Raw genomic sequence first — 14,249 nt, forward strand, 5'->3', positions numbered from 1 at the left:
ATCCCTGTGGATCAATTTTTTAGAGTCCAATTGTTTTCTCTGGCTCGGTGGGAAGATAAGAGGGTGAGAGGGACTGCGGGCGTAATTGTCATTTGCATCGCAATCGAAAACTGTTGTGCAAAAAGCTTTCAGTGCTGCAGACATTTATGTCAAAACTCTATCAGGAGAGTGGACCTTTAATTTCATACCATCCTGAAACTCTGAATGAGTAAATAGGGAGATGAAGTGGAACAAAAGTGCAGCTCAGACCAGATTTATACACAGACAGACACGCACACACAAAAACACACACGCATGGATCTCTGCAGGCCTACAAGTTAAATAGACACAAAGCAAGTGCACATACGCACATAAACACAACCCTATCCACCTCAAATCCTGACAGATTTTGCACTGAGGTCAGTTGGTGGCATGAAAATAAGATACAGGAAAATGATAGGGAAACAGTTTTATGTAGGCATGGGAACTTCACTGTCCATAATTTGCTTTTTTCAACCAATCCGACCAGAGTAATTAGATGATGTCATTGAGTTGCACTTTCTGTGATCCTGAAAAGAAAAAAAAAAACAGGATGTTTTTTCCCCTCAAAATTACTTATTATAAAAAAAGTATTTAACTCTGCATGTGAACAAAAGCACATTTTTGTTAAAATCTCATGCAAATGATAAAAACACACATCTGCATTGCAGCAACCATCCTGCAATGCTTGAGGATGCTCTTATAGCCTTCTGCATGATTTTAACCTCCTCATATCTGCTGTTTAGACTCTTCCAGGGCTCCTCGACGACCAAAACAGCTTCTAACAGATGTGCAGTGAACTGCATTCTTGTTGCCACTTTCTCCCTTCTACCCCTCCAGCATGCCTATTAAAGTAGAAGTGTTTGGTCCCCCTCTGCGTGAATACAAATGAGAGGTTTAATGACACACTGTCATCATGCTCCCATCCCCTAACAACAGCCCACCATCTATTTACATAAGTGAACCGTGCTGGTGTGAACAGTGCTGTGCTAAGTCCAGTGTGTGTCCTGTTTCGTGGTTTGTGTCGTCCATTGTTAATCAATGCAGCTCCTCTGCAGGAGTTGTTCCTGCACCTCTGAGCTCTTTCTCTGCAAACAATGGCAGTGGAGTGTTTCCTGTAATTAGTAATGCACAGGTCCACCTCCCGTTTGTATGAAACGCAGACTCTGCAAAGATTGATTGATTTAATATCTGTCTCTCAAACATTAATAAAATGAAAGCTGATTAAATCTCTAGTGAGGAGTTTTTAGCTGGATATGAAACAGACTAGAATCAATATTAATGCCTCTATATGACCCAATGACGCAAGGAGACCATCAGAAGGAGGTTTGATTATTTCTAAATAGTTATTTTTAACGCCTGTAGATGTTGTTGTCGGGTAGGTGTGAAGCAGGGTGATTAACAGCACATTAGATAAAGTCTTTTTTTAATGTCCAGTGGCAAAGATTCACAGTAAATTATACTTTTGGTTGTTAAAAGAAAGCAGAATGAGATTTTTAAGATGTGAACACACTTGCACAGTGGTGAAGAGGTTAGTGCTGTAACCCTTACTGAATGTTCCTGAATGAAATCCCGGCGGGGCCTTTTCTGTGTAGAATCTGCATGTCCTAGTCGTGCATGCGTAGGCTCCCTCCAGGGACTCCTGCTTCCTCTCATAGTCCAAAGACATGCTTGTTAGATTAACTGGTTGCTCTAAATTACCAGTAAGTGTAGGTCTGGTTCTCTGTCATTATGTGTCCTGTGATAGGCTGGTGACCTGTCCAGTGTGTACCCTGCTTCTTGTCTGATGACAGCTGGGAAGGCTCCAGCCCCGCCGACCCTAAATAAGTGGTATAGATAATGGATAGATTAATGGATTGATTTTCTTTTCATACCCATTTAAAAATTTTTTTTTTGACATTTTCTCAATGTGGACAATGCTTGTGCTTTGTTTGAGTTCCAGGTTCAAACTTTGTGGTAGACTTAGTGTAAAATTCTGTGGAATAGATGCACTGGTGTAACTCTTATTTTGCCATCAAAAAGGTGAAGTGAGTCCCGTACACTGGAGCAACCAACATACCACCAGTATAAAATACACAGAGATGTGTTTCATTCTTATTTTACTCAGCACTCTAAGAGGCAAGTGCTTTCTTTCTTTCACTGTGCATAGCATGCTGGATACATAGCAGGCAGGCTAGTCACTTTTTAACAGCGGGTTTACTAGTGCTGGTTTGACTTAATGACTCTTCAATGTAAAAAGGGCCAATGCGCTCATTTTTGGACTGTATTTTGTCCCTCTGATAACACTATAGTAGCTTTAAGGCTTTAATGCTCTTCAATTAGAGGGGGGTCTTAAGGCTGGAACACAGTTTAAAACTTGTTCCCCTAGGGGAGCTCCCTAAAACAAGCTGCACCTTATACCTTGTGTGACCTACACTCATGATTATATGATATAATATTCTTTTTTATTGTGCAAGGATGTTTACATTTTAAATTAGGACGAATCTATTAATTCCTTGCTTTGCTTTAAATGTGCTTGCTATGTCTTTTTTGTTCCGGTTTAGTCTACCTGATTCATGAACTTTAAGTCATGTGACTTTAAAAAATGTGTTTGTGTTTGAGCAATCGATCCATAACAGTGATAGTTGATGGATAGCAAAAGACTCTATTGCTTGATAGTTTTCCTGTCAAGGACAAGTTTGTTCATGGTCCTGTTTTCCTGCTCTGGCACTAATGATGATTTTCTCTGACTTTCCTGAGGCGATTCAAAGTGAAGTTAATGATTAGGTGGAGCAATTTTAAAGCAAAACAAAGGTAATCAGAGAGTAACCGTAGCGTTACCACTGAGATGGAGTGGTAGGTGCCGGTTCTTAATTAGCTGTGGTTAATTATCAGAGGTAAACAAAGAGGTGCTTGATTATGCGTGGCCGTATCCAATGATTACTGAGGGATCAGGGTTCAGGTAACACCATTAAGATGACATCTCAATGAGTGGCCAGGCTATACTTGAAACGTTGGAGACATTCAGGATAAGCGTCCACACACAGACACACAACTGTGGATGCCTGCAAACCCCGGCAACACAAGCCAAAAACTGAGAGACAAAGAGCAGCTGAGGAGGAGGCGGATGAGGGGGAGGAGGATTGAGGAGAAAATGCAAACACAATGTTAGATAACGAAGAGTGTAAGACCAAGAATGAAAGAAAAAGTGAGGAGGCGTGCGAGATGAGAGTGAAGAGCTTAAAAAAGATGGAGTTAAGGAAGACAATATGCAAAGAGGAAAAGGATGCAGGAGGGAAAAAAAGTAAAGGAGGGGTGCAGCATAAGGCTACAATAAATACATTTTCAGAGAGAAATGATGCAGGGAAACCTCTGTGCAGCTAATTAGCAAACATGTTACCTTCACTGACCCGTAATTATGGATGCTTCCCTTGGGGTAATTGAAATTTTGGAGATGCAATGCATCATTTGGGCTGTCAGAATCTAGGGAAGTGGTGTCTGAGGAATAGCAGGTGACTCAGAGAAACACAGATAAACAATGTATGGGCATTTGTTTGCAGTTCCAAGCAGAGCAGACACATTTAATCTAATCTTCTACGCGTGAGACAGAAACCTACTCCTAATAATGAAGAGGCAATATAAAGGAGAGATTTGAAAAAAAAAAAAAGGTGTAAACTGGATGTGTAAATAAATAAATTTCAGGCAGAACTGAGTGCATGAGAAGAAGCGAAAGGAGGGACAGGAGGATGCCAAATGAATACGAGGGTGCAAGAGTGAGAAAGATAGAAATAGACAGGAAACAAACAAGAAGGACAGGGGGAGAGCGGAGAGGCACAAGATGTAATAAGATGTTCAGATGAGGCATCACATACAAACACAGAGAGGGGGGAGAATAAGAACAGGATGGAGCAAAATAATAAAGAGGAAGTGAAGAGAAGTATGAGAATTATTTAGAGAAGCAGAAAGAGGTTATTACTGTATTTACTGGAGGAACTTTGAAGCGGAGGAGAGACGGTCGAAAAAAGAAAAGGTTTTAAAGTTGCATTAAAGGTAGAGTTTGAAAGACAGGGATACTGAAATAAACATTTTGAGTTGGGGGGGAGGGATTGAAAGGGAAAAAAAGATAGAAAAAAGTGTGGGTTAAGGTAGGTAGGCTTTAAGAGATGCACACAAGACTTTTAATCTGCAATATAAAAGCCAAAAATGTAGGCAGAGAAAAAATTGGACCTAAGTGGTGTGAGAAAGGAGGGAGGGGGCTGCATGGAAGTGGGTGAGAAACCAGAAATTGAATAGAGGAATGCAAAAGTGCCTTTTTTAGAGAGATACAGACAGGCGCAGGAAAAGAGAGAAAGAGCGAGAGATTGACACTCAAATGTAAATAGGGAGACTGGATGAAAAAGCAGCACACTGGTGGATTCCTCAAAAGCCCCTTCAATATGTATGAGGGCAGCTCCATAGACTCTGGAAAGCCACAAACAAGCGACAGGACAGAAAGGAAGAGGGGAGCAGAGCAGAGACGCAGGTTGTGGTGAAAAGAAAGAGCTGCTCTCCTGTCAGCAGACTTTACAGTGTGTCCACAGAGTCCAGGGAAAAGAGGAGACCACCCAGAGGCTCTGTTTATCATCCCCTGCTATGCCTTGACACAACACCACAACAGCCTGGGAGTGTGAATAACCTGCACACTAAATTGCACTAATGCGCAATTATAGTATCACAGGACATACAAGATGGGAGTGAAAGGGATACTAAAATCATATCAGCTTCAGTAAACAACCCTGCTGTAAACTTTAAGAGTGGAATTTTACACAGAGGTGTTCCAATACCGGATCCAAATCCTGTGATAAATTATATACACATCATTATTATCATTATACTTAACAAGATGTTTACTACTCCGCCCTGGGTAGACCGGATGTGACGCAGTATGTCTTGGCTCAGGTTAAACCCTTTCTAAAAACAAAACCATGAATAATGATGTTAAAATTAGTTTTACTTTTATTTTCGGAATCACTTATCAGCAAAAAGGCTTAAAGAGACACTGCTTTTTAGTGTTAACATGCTTTTTTATTTATTTTTGCTGTTTTAATAGCTGACGTTTTGTGGCTCTGACATTAAATTCTCCCCTAGCACAGGCTGCACTTGTTCTGTTAGACATTTCATAATCTGATTTTCCTTTACCACTCTGAAATAATAAAGGTAAGATTCAAATAGAGTCAGAGAAACACAGAAAGTTTGTGTGTTTTGGTATAAGACTATTTCATTTCCTGTGTCTTGTGCAATTTGACTGGTGCCAGGTAGACGTGATGTGCTGGACTAAATACACAAAAGTTCTAAAATAATTCACAGTCTTACAATTTGCTATAATACTCTAAAAAAAAATCAGCTAGCTGAAGTGCTGAAAACTGCAGTTCTTTGAGTGTCCACTTGAAATTGACACCCATTTTAAAATGCTCATATTTTACAGCAGAGATTAATCCTTTTAAACCATGCCTGGCACAAAAAAAAGTTTTGATCTGAATAGATAATTTCTCTACTCTGTATCAAGGTTCTTTTTTTTTTATAACTCATTTATTTTAACAGGCAGGCATATTGTCGCTGTTAACCTGGAGGCCAAAGGCTCACCTTAGCTCTACTGCTTTGCCTCTTGCTAGATCGCTTGAAAGTTAGGTTGAGTTAGCATTTCCAAAATAGCACCACCATTGGCCACTAAGACTATGTCCGCATTTTTTCACGGTCTATTGTCATGAAGCAAGGCAGAGTGGGTGACATCAATAGCACCGACCATAGACTGCAAATTTCATCAAATTGGACATGAAAGTGGAGGAGAGACATTTTTTTTTTAACTTTAAATATATTTTCATGGTGGCAATGAATTGGATGGCGTTTTTTTTTTCATTGCTTCATACTTTTAGGCTTGTTTTCATTTGTATGTAAAGTTGTATTGCAAAAAGTGATTATGCTTGTGATGTACATTAAGTCACATGCATTTACCTTAAATACCTTAGATGATTGAATGTATTTTTAATGTAGTAATACTGTTGTTACTGATTGTGCATCATTAGTCACGAGCACCTGCTGTGAACAACTAACAACAATATTGCTATGTGAGCAACAGTTTTGGAGCAGTGGAAATAATTGTCCACCCAAACAAGTTGATTTCTGGAGGGTTTATGAAATATGGAATCGATGGTAAATGATCATGGCATGGAAGGGTGAACTCATCCATACCCATAAATCACAGGCAGCACCTGAAATGTTTCCAACCCTGGTATCAGTAGCAGGACAGATCATTTTAAACCGACAGCTCTAACTGTCTCCCAGCTGAGCATCATTCTTCAGAGGAAACAGGAATATTGCGAGTTGAATAGTAATCACAAAGTTTGCAGAGACAAGTTTTTTTTTGGGAGTAGCAAGATGCACCTGATCCCAGAGAACTGACCCCAACATAACCAGATTTCGGAGAGAACAGCGTGTGCTCACGCTGTCAATCCCAAGGATGTAGAGGCCATCCACATTTCTTGCTCATTACCCCCCTGAAATATGCTGAAATGAAAGTGACACGCTCTGCCTTCCCCCTGAAGAGTAGTGATCTGTCCAAAGTGCCCAGACCTTCACTTTCCTGCACTGAGAGGCCCCTGAGAGGGCTGAGGGAGAGTGAGGACACAACAGCAGCTGGCACGCCGAGAATAGTGCCATCCATACTGTCACACTGACAGCTATGGGAAGTGACATGATCACTAACTAGAGGTAATATGTTGTATGCATGTTTCTTGAATCAGCTACTGTGGCATTGCTACTGATACATATGAAGTCCTGTTGATGCAAGTTTCCAAAATCAGTTGCTACTGGTTTTGCTGATATTGTGGAAGAGAAAACATGTCCTGATAAAGGCGTATATAATCGAAGATGGTTTGGGGCTTTGCAGCTGAAACATAGCAAAAGATAGTGTGAAAAATATGCACTGCAGAGGTCTGGATGTACACACACTGAGACACAGTGTGGTAAATAGATGGCTCGGGGCTTTTCAGCTGAAACAAGATAGTGTGAAAGAAAAAAGCTGCTGCTCCAGAGACTGAAGGAGCACGGAGATAGCGGTAAATCTAGCTGACACGAATGTGCATGCTGAGGATGTGTTTACATAAGTCTGTTTATGAATGAGCAAGGAGTACGCATATGTGGTCCAGGGCTATAAAAGGAGAAAAAATCCACTTAATAGCAATTACTCCACCCTCTATTCAACACAGCACATGCTGCCACACTGCCTTATTACTCAGGGAAACGAGTCAAAGAGTTTTACAGCCTCTGACCCTGCTTCCGTTTTTCCATATGAAGAGCCATTCCTCTGCTGCGGCACACTTCAGCCTCTTGTTTTAAGGTACACCAAAAAAAAGGAGGGAGGAAATGAATTTTATGGGCCCATTTTCCTTCCTTCTGCTTATTGACAAAAGGCACACTCTACCCCGGCAACTTCTGCTCTCCTTTTACTGAAAGAGAAGAAGGGAAAATGAATTTTACAGCCTTTTGGTTGAATCTGTTGCCTCAGATCCACCCCCTTCTCCTTCTGCCTTCTAAGTGAAGTGGCACACTCCGCAACTCTCCCTCCTTCTCATTACTTAACACAAAGATTGAAAATGAATTTTACTGCCCATGCCCTTTCTTCTCTCCTCAGCACCGTCCTACGCTTACTCTTCCACAATGCTCTTTATTGTCTCTCTCCTTTGCAGGCTTAAAGAAGGAGAAAATCAATTTTACAGCACCCTCTCCCCCATAAAGTGGCACACTCCAGATATTTCTGTGTCTTCTTTTGACTCCTTAAAAAAAGACGGGGCCAGAATCAATTTTTTAGCCACTGTTTCTGTTTACAGCCCCGGGGCCTTCTCTAAAAGTAGCGGCACACTTCATCCCTCCGCTCCCCTCTGAAAGCCCCACAATGCATTAGCATACAGGTGGCGCCTTTTGTCTCCTTCTGAGGCACACTTCTGCTCCGTATACGGCCCATGTGTCCACTTTGAACACCCTGCTAGTGGAGGTATTGTGAAAGGGCTGAGGGGTATTAAAAGGTCACTTAAGATAACTGGCCCTTCTGTCGCCACACCTCCTTCCACACCTCCCATAGATAAGATGGAGTCATTAGTCTGGAGTTTGGCTGCCCCTTTCCCTGCAGCCCCATTTGTCTGCCCATTCAGCATTACAGAGAGTTTGCAGGGTTATCTTCCTTTTGATGTAGTTAACACGATTTCAACATTTACCATATTGGCATCCATGTTCCTCTGACCTCTCAGTGAGAGTTATGTTAACTAGATATTTTCTGTACGTGAGCAATAACAGAAACATCTGAAAACTATGTGCCATCTTGATGAGTCAGAATACAGGGGACGACCCTCCGTACCATTTAGTAATTCTCACATAACACTTTCAATATGTGGGAAAGTCCCCTACACAAATTTACAATAATGTTAACAATGCCACTATAAGATGCACAGCAAATGTTTGATCAATTGTATACAGGACAGACCAGCCAAAGAAGCTGCATCAACACTAACTCTTGTCCCATTAAAGTTACTAACCCTAGACCTTTTTGGAGTCCCTGAGCTCCTTCGTCTCGTAGGTTCCTCTGGATTGCTGCTGTAGACGGCCTGCAGCTCCAACTACTACTATCCATCTCACCACTATCATCGCTCTCTCTTCATCTCCCTCTATCCCTCTTTCCAACCCCAACACGGTCTCAGCAGATGTCTGTCTAACATGAGTCTGGTTCTACTCGAGGTTTCTGCCTGTCAAAGGCAGTTTGTCCTTACCGCTGTAACTTGCTAAATACTGCAGAATGATCTGCTCATGGCGGGTTAAGATGAGATCTGACTGAGTTCTGTCTGTAATATGGGACTGGGTATATAAATAAAGATTGATTGATTGATCAGTGTGGATAACATGCGCATTGGCTCACTCCCTCTCCCCAACACCCATGAATTGGGCAGGTGTGTAGCGAATGGGAGATATGACTGAAAACACACCACGTATCTAACTTTAGGGCCCATACAACCTTCATGTCTCTTTTCCTTAATAAATTTTATGCAGCATTATGTACATTCAGTCAAAACAACAGTCAGACTAAAACGTATCTGTCTCATGGTGTAAGCCACTGCTATTATACTTGCGTTAGCATAGCCCAACACAGTAACTGGTCGCTTATATGCTAGTCAAAGCACTAGTCACTATGTGGCTTTAGCTAGTGATAGCATATGTCATTCTGGGTTATAACTGTTCAAGTGTCTTTTCAAAGCTGATCAATGTGGAGTTGTTGAAATTATCATTATTTGTTCAATCTAGTTTAATACAAATTATGAACAGGAACACATTAGTATGACATTACACAGTGTTTGAGCTCCTGAGCGTGATTCTAGTAGAAGTTGTGTGTGAGTATGGATTATGATTGCGGGTTTGATTCGCATTCATTCATTGCATTTTCTACCAGACGGGTCACAAAGAGCACAGGCTTCAAAACGGATCTTTTGATTCTCTCTTTTCCCCCCAAGACATGCACTGCTACCACAACCTCTTTTACATGACTACACACATATCTGCTGCCCAGATGCTACCCAGAGTCCCCCCACTACTCCTCCCTCCCTCTACTGCTGCCTCCCTCCTCCAGCTGCGCCGCTCCACTTGTGGCTGCTGCTCCTGCACCCTATTCATTAACAGCTTCTTAATGCTCCCAGATGGGATGGCTGTAATTTATGGTGGCCTCAGTGTGTTTACGTTTGTGTGTACAAGAGGGTGTGTATGAGTATTTGTGTTTATCCATAAAATCTATGCATAGCAAGCAGATTTGTTTATATGACTAAGTGATTAGAGCCAATGGGACAAAAAGCGTTATCTTAATTAGACTGCACCTACAATTATTATTTGGACTCATTTTCCACACAACATTTGCACTCGCTGAAGAGTAAACTGTGAGCGTATGCAAATATGTTTGTGCTGCTCTCCCTCTTTGTCCTTTGTTTGACTCGGGCAGGAGCACGTATCGCTGGAGGGCAAAGTGAGGACAGCGATTAAGGCACATTTTTCAGGTTTTCACTTCGTTCATTCAACAAGGGGTTAGCCTCCAAAAACTGACCTCAGCTGGAGCGATACTGTTTTTCCATTCCGTTTTTCCCACCGCTATGTACCACTTTGCCACTGAATTAAGATGTCAGGGGCTCGCGTGGGAAGTCCCCACGTCCACGCAAACATTCACATGTGTGCTCAGTGTGTGCGTGTGCATGCATGTGTGTGTGTTTAATTGTTTGTATGCTCATGTGCATGTGTATCTGACTGATGTTCGATGCCCCAAATCTCAGCTCATGGATGCTGGCACACTCACTCCCTCAGATTTTAGAGTATTGATTCCCAGCTTCTCTCCTTGAGGGTGAGGAAGGGTGGAGGTGGAGGTGGTGGCTGGTGGTGATTGTGGTGGAGTTGGTGGGTGTGGGTTACAGAGGTTACAGCGGATTTGTTTGCTGCCTGCTTTGCCAAGGAAAGCCTGTTTCCTAGAAATGGAGAGACAAACACTCAACAGTCTTGCAAACAAACACACGGGAAGTTCTTTTTGACTAAACACAGCTCACATACCGATAAAGGCCACCCGCATTTTGGGACATGAAATGTACACATATGCACCCACAGATACACAGACAGAAAGTACACACACTCAGAATGATTCACAGATATGACAAAGTGCTGTGTTAAGGGGGAACTTTCCCTGACCATACTGCATTTCCTGCACCTCTGTCTCCTGCCAGTCCGACAGAACTCCACACTCAGTAAAAATAACCCTTTCGAGGCCCCGTCAGCACTCGCAGGGGCCCGCTCTGAAAACACAGGGTGCCCACACTGCCTGTTAGCAGCACCGTTTCTATTTGCGGAGACGTGCGCGTTGGGTAACAGTCAGGCTCCACAGTGGTGGGAACAGCGGGCCTTGAAATGCGGCAAAGGATTGTGGGACAGGATCTTTTTTTCAGGGGGTTGTGGGGTCCAACGGTTGCACCTTTGAGCACTTATTCCTAATTACTCCGTTTGTGCTCAATGGTTGTAATGGTTGGCAGACGTGACACACGTGTGGAGGCACGGTGAAGAGGCAGATATGATGGAGTGGTACATGGGGACACGCTGCACACCGATATCCTGCCCGCTCAAGCGGCTCAGCAAGAAAAACAGATGGAAATGAGCACCAGCGCACTGCAGCAGACGTGTAAATATACGTAGACACACACAGATGTGCATACAGGTTCGGGGACATGAGCACAAAGGCACAAAGGCTGGAAGGAAAACAAACACAGACGGTTGGATTTTTTGGTAGCGTCCACACTCTCTTTAGCACGCATGGATAAGCTGTCACATCCAAACACACACTCGAACACACAAACACATGCTTCCAGGCCAAGTATGTCCTCATCGCCAGCATGCGTAGATAAGTATATGTGTGTGCGAGTGCGTCCTCTCTGAAAATGACCACAATGCACAGCTGGCAATAAGAGAGAGACCCGAGTGTGTCGGTGTGGTCAGGTCAGGGGCCCCATCTCTCAGCTCTCTCCACTGTCCAACTCCTCTCTGCCAATTTCTTCCTCTTGTTTTCTACATTGCCTTCCTCTCTCTCGGTCACAATTTGGCATGTTCGCCCGTCTGTCTGCCTGGTTTGTCCAGACGTTGGCCCTTCCCAGGTTTCTCCCAACACACATATACAAACACAAGCAGATGGAGACTCAAGAGACAGAAAAAGAGACAGAAAGTTAGAGAAGACTTCCCAGAAATTCAGAGACTCATGCATTTAGAAACATACAGACACGTACATTTTTGACAAAGCTAAACACAAAAATGTTTCCATTCAGTCTGTATTTGTTGGTCGTACAGCCGTAGTTCACACGCTAAGAAAACGTCCCCAATCCATCCTCTGCTGTCTGCATGTCTCTCGTGTGAGCACTGACCACATTACAAATGCTCAAACAAAAACACACACTGTGATTTACCCAACACGAAACACCACAAAATACTAAAACACCAGCATATCTAAATACAGTCATGGGTCAGAACGGAATGGGTTGATTTATCCTCAACAACAAAGAAATGGGGGCATCACTAGGAGACAAAACATGATAAGAATCTCTTGGATTATGAGTGAAGGGTTCATATACCCAGGAAAAAAGGTCAATATGCTTTTAAATAAACAATAGTCCGAAGAAAGATTCTGCACCCATTCTTTGGATTAGGCATCAATTAAAAGCCTTGTTCCTGGAATCTCTTGTTGGTTTTGTGCTGACGTCCCCCCTGGCCTCTCTGCATGTGATTTATCCTTTAAACCCTTTGAAAACTTTATTGACACTACAGAGGAAATACTAATCAGATTACAAGTGCTCGCCAGCGCCAGTGGCAGGAAGTCAGCAAAAGTAAAAAATCCATTAAAATGAGCATTCCAAAACCTGGTTCACTTCATTTGTCGATTTTGATTTTGCAAGAGCACCGGGTGTGACTGTAGCCGACAGTTAAACTCAGCGGGACTCGACAGGGACACGAGCAAATGACACGACCTCTTGGCACAGTTTGGAAGTGATGCATTGCTGCGTGCGCTGTGGAAAAATCAGAGGTCTTTAGTTCGTTGCCAAGAAAAATCTTGGGACTGTTTAGAAATCCAACCAGCTGAACAGTTTGCGGCAAAAGTGATATTTGAAACTGATAAGTATATTTGCTGACATAATCAAGAGTGGCTCACAATAAATCATGAGTGTCCATGTCGTGTAGACAGAGTTTGTGAGCGCACAGGCATGTGCGTGAACATGTGTGCACATCTCATGTTATTAAAGCTGCTTCCCCTGCATGTGTGCATGGGCATGTTAGAAGCCTACAGCACCTTTGCAGGCAGAATAAACACACCTGAGCACATTAAGCATGGTGATAACAATCTTTCGTCAAACCCTCTGCCCTGTTTTCTTTTTAAAGAGTAGTGAAACGCGTGATAAAGAGAACCGGGATCGAATTCATTTAGCCTAGAGGTTTGGCTTAAAGCTGGATGAAAGCCACTAAAATATCCTGAGTGTCCTTGTGCACTCTGAGAGTGATTTATTCACATGTAAGCTGGGCTCAGAGCTTGCCAAAAATGTCTTTCTTTCTGGGGAAGGCAAGGAAATTACCTTGGGAATTGAAGTAATAAATTGTGTATCAGCTGGAGTACAAAATGTCACTCCACAAAAGACAACAGAATGATGTGGTCAAATCTACATGAAGAAACTGAAGTCGCTTAGAGTCTTCTCACTAACAAAAAGGATAGTTTTAACCATTTTTGTTGTAAAATGTTGCCTTAACAACAGAAATCTACTGTGACCCAACCTATCCACTGAACCCCCTCTATAATTTTGGCATCACTGCAAAAAAAAAAAAAGAAAAAAAAAACGATCCACAGAAATGCACATCCAAATGGAAAAAAAGAAAACAATTTTTTTTTTTCCTGCCAACATTTGGGCTGATGATGCCCCACGCATTGTACAAACAATGCCATCAAACCCATCAACATGACTCGCCATGACAACCAAGGTTTCTACCCCCCTAGATGTCAAGTGAGCCCTGCAGCTTGTTTACTGCTGGTAAGAAATTCAATCTCTCGTTAAAATCTAACAAAACAAGTGAAGGCGTATCTGGCTCATCTTTGTGGTTTAGCCCTGGTGCTCTACCTTTGGGTTATTTTTTTACTCAATGAAGGATGAAAATTGCACGTCTTGAGCATCTTTCAAAATCTGGAGCCATGACAGGAAAGTTCAGGGAATCCATAATGACACATGGCTGGTGGTGATACTGGTTTCCTCAGATGGGCTGACTCATCTCAGCAACCATGGGGAAGAAGAGCATTGGGGTAATAACACACACTCCCAGCCAATAAAAATCACAAATGTGTTTAAGCAAGTGGATACTCAGCCACAGGAAGGAAGAAAGGCTTATAGTGTGGTTGAAGTAACAGATTAATGAAGAAAGACAACCAAACAACAACATTAGCTGCAGAGAAAAGACGGAACTGTTAGCTGAGCTGGTTAGAGCTGGAGGGAGAGCCTGTCCAGATACTCTTTTCAAATATTAACCCATAAATTACGTTAAATAAATTGTTTGAAATCTAGGAAAAATAAGCAACATGCTGTCTTAATAAGACTAACTGCCATGTTTTTACCATACACTGTATAAAATATGGACGTAGTATCCGTGACGTCACACATCTGTTTCTGAAGCGCTGTTTT

The 14,249-nt window shown here is 42.4% G+C and overlaps 1 long non-coding RNA gene across 2 annotated transcripts in view; it reads right to left on the minus strand.

Annotated features, from left to right (window-relative positions):
• Positions 1–1,427: 1,427 nt before the first annotated feature.
• Positions 1,428–14,249, minus strand: part of LOC117828184 — a 39,231-nt gene continuing 26,409 nt past the window's right edge. Inside the window, exon 3 of one of the 2 annotated variants that reach the window (XR_004634352.1) lies at positions 1,428–1,837. This is a non-coding gene — a long non-coding RNA (uncharacterized LOC117828184). Of the gene's footprint in view, positions 1,838–10,298; positions 10,524–14,249 lie in introns of those variants that run through there. The other variant, XR_004634350.1, reaches the window with a different exon arrangement.

This window comes from Notolabrus celidotus, chromosome 16 (genome assembly GCF_009762535.1).
Source record: "Notolabrus celidotus isolate fNotCel1 chromosome 16, fNotCel1.pri, whole genome shotgun sequence".
NCBI lineage: Eukaryota > Metazoa > Chordata > Actinopteri > Labriformes > Labridae > Notolabrus > Notolabrus celidotus.